This window comes from Panthera uncia, unplaced genomic scaffold (assembly GCF_023721935.1).
Source record: "Panthera uncia isolate 11264 unplaced genomic scaffold, Puncia_PCG_1.0 HiC_scaffold_1568, whole genome shotgun sequence".
In the NCBI taxonomy this organism is placed as follows: domain Eukaryota; kingdom Metazoa; phylum Chordata; class Mammalia; order Carnivora; family Felidae; genus Panthera; species Panthera uncia.
Window position 1 is genome coordinate 109 of NW_026058215.1, and position 9565 is coordinate 9673.

Consider the following 9565-nt stretch of genomic DNA (forward strand, 5'->3'; position numbering starts at 1 on the left):
TGAAGATTTCCTTCACAGGTGTTTAACACCTTATTTAATTCAGGATTTAAAGTGAGTAATTCCCATCACTTATATTTCATTCTCTGTGTTCAGTCTGGGGTTCCTTTACCTTTGAAGCCATTGCTTCTTTTTTCCCCCCCAGTTTAAATTTTTTTTTAATGTTTATGTATTTTTGAGAGAGAGAGAGAGGGCCCGCGAGCGCAGGGGAAGGGCAGAGAGAGGGAGACACAGAATCCAAAGCAGTCTGCAGACTCTCAGCTGTCAGCGCAGAGCCCGACATGGGGCTCGAACTTGTGAACCGTGAGATCATGACCTGAGCCAAGGTCGGACGCCTAACCAGTTGAGCCACGCAGGCGCCCCTCTTGTCCCCCCAGTTTATATCTCATAGGCAATCTCAGGGAAATAGAAGTTTTATTTTCTTTAATGTTTATTTTTATTTTAGAGAGAGAGAGACAAGAGTACAAGCAGGGGAGGAGCAGAGAGAGGGAGACACAGACTCTGAAGCAGGCTCCAGGCTGTGAGCTGTTAGCACAGAGCCGGACACGAGGCTCAAACCCACCAACTGTGAGATTATGACCTGAGCTGAAGTCAGATACTTAACCGAGCCACCCACCCGAAAAGTTTTATTTTGACATAAAGTGTAGAGAAAAGGAATCTTCAACCCGTGTTTTTTTTTTCCAGTCATGTAATAATTCAGTCTTAATCTTCAAAAGAATAATTATCTCAGATATTTATAAACTCATTGTTCTACTCACATAGAAGCTTACTTCTCAGATGCAGTTAGTCTCAGTATTCGAGGATATTTCCTCTTGCAATGAAGAAAGGAGTGGTGAAATGCGAAAGCAAGTTCATTTAGTGATAAAAGGAACATGTAGACATTGTTCTAGAGTCGAGACGCACCATCAGCCATTGAAACTGCAACACGTATGGTTATCATCTGTGTTCAGAATGATGACCCTGGCTGGGAACACAGTGAATGATTATAAAATAAATCCTGTTCCACATACTTTATTAAGTTATTTTTGGATTATTTTCAACAGCATATGAAACAGGATTTTCTGAATAGACTTGTCTTGAACGTGCCTGGATGAAAACTATAATTTTCTTCATACCCCTTTGTGTGGTTATGTGCTTTTTGTAACGGGGACTTGCTTGAAAGATTAGAATAATGTAATCCATGTGCCAACTCTCTCTGGATGACAAAGGAGTGACTTTTTAATTCAGTTGATTTAGATTCTGCTCATTTGGGGAAGTTACTATGCCATTTTAGGGAAATAACCGTACAGGATTAAAATAGTGAGGATATAAACATGTGAGGTGAATTGTATGGTATGTAAATTATATCTCAATTAAGCTGTTAATTAAAATAAGCTTAAGAAGTGGAAATCCAGGCAAAGGGGAAGCATAGCATTTGTGTATATTTGTTTCTCAGAGGTTTATTGCCAGGCATTTAAAAGTCAGTGCTTGTTTAGAAGTAACTGTATTCGAAAAAGAAGTATTTTTTAATGTGCTTTCCCTGGGGTGGTTCTTCGTGGCTTTCCAGTATTATTTTATACACAGCCGCTTAATGATTAATCTTTGAGCCAATTCTGGATCTGAATGCAGTGACAAGATGTCCTCAGGTGATTTTATCATTGTTTCTGTGGGAGACACAGTAGAGAACAGGTAATTAGAAATAAGTAGAGAGTAGAAATGGTAAGAGGCGATGAGAAGAGGAGGAGAAATTTTAAAAAAATCTATGTTATTTTTTTTAGCTAAAGTTAGTGTTCCCGGCCAGTGAGTCTCGACAGAGACTCCTGTGGAGCTACATACGGACAGAAGTTTGTGGAAGAATTATGCGTTGTTCTGTTTCAGAGTGGCAGCTCCTAAATCATTGCTCAAACTACTTTTTGCTTCTTCCTCTGTTTTCCTTTGTTAGTACCAATTCCGATGGTAAAATATTTTAGTAATTCCTGTTGTTAAATATCAGTCTTCTGAACAGTTCTTTGAGCATTGCCCAGCACATGATGTGACTTACCCGGGTACTCTTAGTTCTGTTGTAATATTAAATTGCATTTTTATGTCTCATCTGCTAGGCATGGCATGTCACATATAGATGCAACAATTGAAGGAACTTCGGACGACATGACTGTTGTAGATGCGGCTTCGTTGAGACGGCAGGTATTTCATGTATAGACAAGAGAGAATCCTAAATTATATTCATACAGTATGTTACCGATACTTTTTAACATGTTACCATTTTCTCTCCTGTGGAACCCACGAATTATTTTATTTGTCCAGCTGTTTTTAATAAGCCATAATTGACTTTTCCATTTTGATTAAAGGTATGTTAAGCCACCATTTACACATTTTAATCAGCGTGAAACGGTGTTACCAAAATGGATGGGTACAATTCTGGCCACTAACAAAGACTCTCGGCATTTTAGCCAACGAGCATAGCCACTAGACTGCTCGTTTGACTTTTTGAGATGTGGAAGTCACTTTGGGGACCGGTGGTACGATGTTGGAGACTTCCGCTTTGGAAGTCACTGCTTCCGGTTTGCGCAGCGCGTCTATGAACGTGTTTCTCGTGTTCTGTCATAAGTCCTGCCTTGGCAGTGCAGTTGCATATGCACATTTTTAATATGCGGCCCCACGGCCTCTGGAATCACACAGACACACACACGTGGAGAAGGCGCAGGCAGCGTTGTAATTGTGTCTGTGCCGAACAGGCGTAGAGGAGACGTGAATGAAAGAAAGTATTTCTAAGATCAAGAAACTAAATATCTTGGCATTAGAATCAGTCAATATCGTTTTAAAGATTCAACATAACGATAATATGAAACAAATACTGCTTTTTTTCTCGTGAGTCTCGTTTATTTACTAAATGGATGCTGTGTCAGAAGGTCTCACGTATATTTATTTATACCTCGCCTGCTGAAGAAAGGGAGTTTCTCTGGCATTTGTCGTAGAATTCACAGTCAGACCAACAACCTTGCTTTCTGAGAGTACAGCAGGAGCTTCGGGGTTGTAACAACATCCATTCGATCCTTAGCTTAGAGGCTGAACTAGTAGCAGACAAAGATCGAGTCATTGTAAACAGGTCACACACGTCCTGTGACAAGTAGTAGAAAGCCAGGTGGGAAACCCAGCTTCCGAGACCAGGCGCAAGCACCGCATCTCGAGAAGATTCTACAGAGTTCACGTCTGTGACCCCGGCGGCAGGGGAAGCTCCCTCGGTCCGTTGCCAATTTGGAAACCCACCAGCCTGTACTCCATTCATCCTGGGATGGGGAACCCATGGGCCGCCTGGCTTCAAGAGAGAAAATGTAATCCACTCTCCATGTTAAAAAGCGGCCTTGGTGTTGCTGCTGCCCAGATAAAAATATCGTAACGACTCAAGATCAATGCCCCGTTTTTTTCATTGACGATAAGATGGATCGTTTAGTGTAAGAACATAGCATCCCGTGGCACCAAATAAGCCCCTCTCGTTGCGAGTGGTTGGGAAAAGGTGATTAACTCTAAGCACTATATTTATCTTTTTTTTACTGGCCCTAAGAGAAAAATGGCTCCTCAGCACTGATTAAAAAGTGACGTACCTTTCCAGGTTGTGAAAATGGTTATCTCTGCACCACTGTCCGTAGACTCCCATTCCCCCCCCCCCCCCCCCCCCCGCACCCCTCCAGGTTGGAGTTCTCGGTCCTCAAAATGCTAAGGATTCCACATTCTGTGAAAATCTCTTCCTTCACCTTCTCTAACATAATGATAGTAATCCCATAGAGCATTCATAGTGCTCTACAGAGCTCATTGTGTTTTTATACAGAAAGCAGATTGTGGGTTGCAGGTTGGCACGAAAGCCTGCCCCGGGAGTGCTCCCGCAGTTACCACCTGCAGGGGAAGGAGAGGAAGCAGGATGGGGCACGAGGGGAGTGTTGGGCTGCGGTGTCTGCACATGGCCAGCCTCACGAGGGGCCTGAGGCCGAGTGGAGCGGGGGGCCTGGGCCTTGAACCCCATTGTGAACCAGTTACTGGACGCACGCAGCTGCCCCAGGAAGGGAGCATGTGCTTAGGCAGGGCAGTCGTTCAGCCCAGGGCTGTCCGTGGTAGGGATCAGCAGCCGAGGGCAGTGCTGTCAACGAGAGAATTCCTAGCCTTTCAGCCCTTGAAGGGTCCGGGTGACAGAGCACAGGGCCCGCCACAATAGGCTGTTACGAGATCCCATCAGGAGCTCAGCGGACAGGGAAGGCAGTTAACGCAGGCTAAAGATGAGCAACTGAGGCCGAGTGACAGAAGCTTGTAGAAGGAGCAGAGACAGGAGCTCATCCTGCTGTGCTGCACCTGCCTCGGTGTGTGCTTGGTCCCCCCTGTCGGAATTAGCTGTCAGCGTGCCACGGTTTCCTCACCTCACACTTAATCGAGGAAGGACGGAAAGTACACTCTTTTCTGACTCAGAAATTTGGAGAAGGGAAAGGGAGAAGATTATCTCGGAATTGAAGCTGTCTTGGGTGACATTTTTTCTCTATAGGGTTCATTTTGCTCCAAGTGTTTATCAGAATTCTTTTGACAAGTCCTGCTACTTCCTGAGACTCTGATTGCTCCTTGCACTAAAGCTTCTATTTGGTTTGTTGTCGTTTGTTTTTCACTTAGATAATCAAACTAAATAGACGTCTACAGCTTCTAGAAGAGGAGAACAAAGAGCGCGCGAAGAGAGAAATGGTCATGTATTCGATTACTGTGGCGTTCTGGCTGCTTAACAGCTGGCTCTGGTTTCGCCGCTAGAGGTAACCTCGGCTCTGGAAAATTCTGTCTCAACAGCTGGAAACATAAAGAACTTGCAAACTTCTCTGTTTCTGTGTTTGCATTGTATGCCGTTTTATAGTCCGTGCCCTGCCCGTGTATTTCTTCCAGAAAGGAGGGGGGAAGGGCTGATAACTCGGGGAAGTAAAGGCCCATTGTCTCCCTCCGCTGTGGTCACTGTCGCGCAGTTCTGCAGTAACACGCGCACACTTCACATTCTCCCTTTGCATGTTTTGTAAATAGGCTCCAGTTTGTTTTTCTTTAAGGGAAATGATTTTTGCCTCATCAGTCCGCACAATTAATTCTCTGAATGGGAAAGAGAGTGCATAGTGAGTGGAGTTAGAGAAGTATCTGTAAAAGAAGACTAGTCCTTTATTTTGTCCTGTTTCTCAAACGCGATTAAGTGAAACAGTTCCGTCAATAGACATTTTTGCATCCACACTTCAGCGTCCGCGCTTCCATAGTCATGGTCTGGTGTCAGGTTTAATGAAGTCAAGGCGCCTCGTGTTTTACAGTCACCTTCGTTAAAATAATTCCTGACATTTCCAGCAGTTTATCTAATACATGTGTAAAATGTGCATTCTTATTTTTATTTTAATTTTGCAGATGGTTTTCTATAAAGTATGTTTTTACTAAGCCCCGTGTGAATGATTTAAAAAACCACAGAATAAGGTACAAATGTAGTGTATTTAATAAACTGTCAACGAAAGCAACGGTTGTCTGTCAAAAAGTTTTATTTCATCATGCTGTGCCGTGAGCGATGTCTTCTATCATATTACCGTTAATGAACGCAAGTCTTCCCGCCTCAGGAGCAGGAAATGCAAGTAATGACTTTGCAGGTAGCAAGGACCTCCCGTGCTTCCTTTCGGGTCTCCGTCCCGGCAGCGGGAGGCGCTGGTCGCATTACAGGTGGTTACGTAAGTCGAAGGATCTGTAAAGTGGTTCGGATGAAAACAACTTGAGTTGTGTCTGCTTTTTCTGTTGTAGTTTTTAGCCAAGATGCACGATCTCAGGGGATTTAAATGCACCAGTGAAACTAAATCCTGGGACCCTTTAGCTCTCCCAGTTTTTCATCCCTGTTTTGCATTCAGAAACAGATAGGATTTTAATTAGACGTGGGGCTCTCCACATGTCTTCAATATCTTTCTACCCAGGCCATCAATTTCAGGAAAGGCAGTTGAAGGAAATTCCTTAGATAGATGTATTTAATGTTTGTGTTCTTGTTTCTCCCCCGTCCTTCCAAAATAAAATACCTGGCGGGAGGGCACCTGACTTGGGAGGGCGCCTGGATGGCTCAGTCATCTAAGTATCCAACTCTTGATTTCAGCTCTGGTCATCATCTTGCAGTTCGTGAGTTTGAGCTCCACATCGGGCTCTGCGCTGACAGTGTGGAGCCTGCTTGGGATTCTCTGTGTCTCTGTCTGTCTCTGTCTCTGTCTCTCTCTCTCTCTCTCACTCAAAAACAAATAAACATTTATTTTTTTTTAAAAAATTTTTTTTTAACGATTTTATTTATTTTTGGGACAGAGAGAGACAGAGCATGAACAGGGGAGGGGCAGAGAGAGAGGGAGACACAGAATCGGAAGCAGGCTCCAGGCTCTGAGCCGTCAGCCTAGAGCCCGACGCGGGGCTCGAACTCACGGACCGCGAGATCGTGACCTGAGCTGAAGTCGGACGCTTAACCGACTGAGCCACCCAGGCACCCCAACAAATAAACATTTAAAACAAAAAACAAAACAAAAAGGTACTTGGAGGAAGCATTCTTCTCTTCCTAGAATTTATCATGAGTTTGATGACAAATTTTTTTTTAACCTATGAAAATCTTCTGACTTTTATAATAGCTTAATGATGTGATTATATTAATTCTAGCTGTGTGTGTGTGTGTGTGTGTGTGTGTCAGTCACAAGGTAATTTCTGAGTGATCCAGTTGAAACCACAAAAATGATAAAAAACGATGGATAAAATTAGTACTTCTTTTGCTGGACAGGCATGAAAAGGATTCTGCTTGGGCCAAAAATGAAATACAAGGAGGCATTCCAGGAGATCAGCACAAAAGCTGGGTTTTTTTCCCCTGTTGATTTTTACCAAATCCTGGAGACCTAGAACTTTCTCCTTTAGTGGCTGTGCAGGGGGCAGGAGATAACAGTTCCGTGTCTTGGGCACAGGATCCCTGCATGAAGCTGGGACCTCAAAAGACAACCTTCCCCCCCCCCCCCGCCAGGGAAAGGGAAGACGGGAAATCAACTTCCCATCCAGCTTTCGCCTTGTCACAGATCTAAAAACCAGAAGCGCTTGAATCAGTCCAAAGCCAAGCTCCATTATGCCAGCCTCCCTCGCCTGGAGGTTGCTCACCACTGTTAGAAGGTGGATTTGGAGTTGAGAGGAACAAATCCATTCCTGGTCAGGAGGGTCAAGAAACACTTCTTAGGTGTTTGAGCTGAGCCTCGAAATGCATGCATATACACGCAGTGATTTCAACAAGCAGAGAATGAGGAAAGGATTCCTGGTGCAGGGAAAGTGGCAGGAGTGTAGTCAGGCCAGGCGTACAGAGGTCAGCCCCACGCTCTAGTACAGTGAGCATGTTCCACTGCCTTCAGAGCACTGTTCGGAGGTGGGTGGTAGGTGGTGGTTGGGGTTTTTTTTCCTACTTCTGGGAATCCTTGTCGATGCAGTAGCGGGTTATTTACACTTTGAGGGGTAATTTTATGAAAATGTATTTGCCAGAGAGCTCTCCTTCCTTTCTTGAATGAATGTTTTGTAGCGTCTCAATTACAGTGATACTGAAATTGCACTGTCTTTCCTGGGCCTCAAACTCAAAAAAGGTTTAATTCACCATAACTGCTATTTACTTACAACGTGTTACTGTGTCACGAAGTAGACACTCGCGTGTGCACGCCCTGACCCCTGCGGTAAGCGGGTACAGCAGGAAGGCCGCAGGCTCTGACCGTCTGTAAGGAGTTGACCGTCCCGTGGAGAAGGAGGGGGTAAGCCTCTTTAAACAATTAGAGGATTATAAAATGATCTTCTGGAGGGGTGCCTGGGTGGCTCGGTTGGCTAAGCATCTGACTCTTGATTTCCTCTCAGGTCATGATCTCACGGTTTGGGAGTTCGAGGCCCACACCTGGCTCTGCCGTGGCAGCACAGAACCTGCTTGGGATTCTGTCTCCCACTCTCTGCCCCTCCCCTATTTGCTCGCTCTCTCTCTCTCTCTCTCTCTCTCTCAAAATATATTAAAAATAAGTAAAAAATAAAATTTTATTGAAGAGGAACTTGGGATATATGCTGAAGGATAAGGGAGAGGAGAGTGTTTTGCTGTGGATACAGCCAAAAAAAAGTTTAAAGACTCCGAAACAAGATTGAACATGGGATAAAGTGAAAAAGAATGGGTGAGCTTTGCGAGTGACTACGTGTGTGTGTTACATACATGCATGTGTAAGTGTAGGTACCAGAACAGAGATGCCATGGTCCCCAAAAGATGCTTAACCTCAGGTGGTCTTTGCTGTAGGCATGTAATCCAAGGGAGTCGTTCCCACAAGACTCAAATAGCCACGAGTACTGCCAACCATTCTTTCTTTTGCTCTCAAACGAGAGGCTTAAGTCTCTGTCTTCGTGTCCCTGTGGAGAACTGGGGTCATCCCACCCATCTCCGGGGTGATGAGAAGATTCTGCGCACCACCGCTGACCCTTGTACTGTCCGGTCCGGTGAGCGGTCACGTTCGTTTTACTTGTGTCCTAATTTTATGGCAATTAGCAGGTTGACGCTCATTCAGTCAGCATTGACTCTCCCCAAAAGCTGAGTACGAAAGGTGAGATCCACTCGTTCACTCAACAAAATATTTACAACGGCCCCACCTTGCATCAGGCACTGTACTTGCTACTGAGGATACCAGGAGTGAATAAAAGAGACATATCTCGGGTCCCATGGAGCATATGGTGTTGGGGGGCGGGGGGCGGGGGGGGGGCGGGGAGTGAAACGTAAAAAGCCACAAATAAAAGTGCTGTTGCCATCGTGATGAGTAGTATCGGTGACGGAATGCTAAAAGGGAGAGTCAAGGGAAATCTTCATTAGGTGGTGAGGGAAGGCCCCTGAGAACAAGTTGATGGTTGTGCAGAAATCTTTTTTTTTTTTTTCAAGTACAGTGATATTTTTTATTTATTTGTTTGTTTGTTTGTTTGTTTTTGGTTGTGCTGCAATCTTAAGAATGAAGAGGGTGCAGCCGGAGAATATATGAGTGGGGGCCGGGGGCTGGGCAGAGGACCGGCCCTGCTAAGGCTCCGAAGCGAGAAAGAGCTAACGAGAGCTAAGTGAGAGCTAAGAAAGAGCTAAGCGAGAAAGAGCTAAGTGGTTGAGAACGACACAGTTCCTGTCTCTTACATTTTCCGGCGGGAACACACACACAACATTTACGTTCTGTTGTGACAAGTATGATGACCGTGGTTTGATAAGTGCTACCTTGGTTGGAATCCTGTGCCCTGGGAAGGCTTTCTGGAGTAGGAGATACTAAAGCCAGACCTTAAGGATAAATAAGCATATGTGGGGGCGTGGGGAGAGGGTCTTTATGCAGCAGACAGAACCAGAAAGAAATGCCTGTGTGTTCTTGATGTTACCAGTTGGGGATGGGGACGGCTATAATATAGGTATTGAAAATTATTTCTAGAACCTGAAGCCCAGTAAACATACATAATTGAAATCAAATGCAGGAATGATCACATTCAGAAAATGGGATTTTTAGTTTTATCTGTCTTACAACATTTTAATATGGTACGTGCATGGTTTTGTTATCGTGTC

The 9565-nt window shown here is 44.6% G+C and overlaps 1 long non-coding RNA gene across 1 annotated transcript; it reads left to right on the forward strand.

The window, feature by feature from the left end:
• Window positions 1-348: 348 nt before the first annotated feature.
• Window positions 349-4822, forward strand: LOC125917187 (uncharacterized). Its single transcript, XR_007456106.1, has 2 exons — window positions 349-2160; window positions 4627-4822. It is a non-coding gene; the product is annotated as an uncharacterized LOC125917187 (long non-coding RNA).
• The last annotated feature ends 4743 nt before the right edge of the window (window positions 4823-9565 follow it).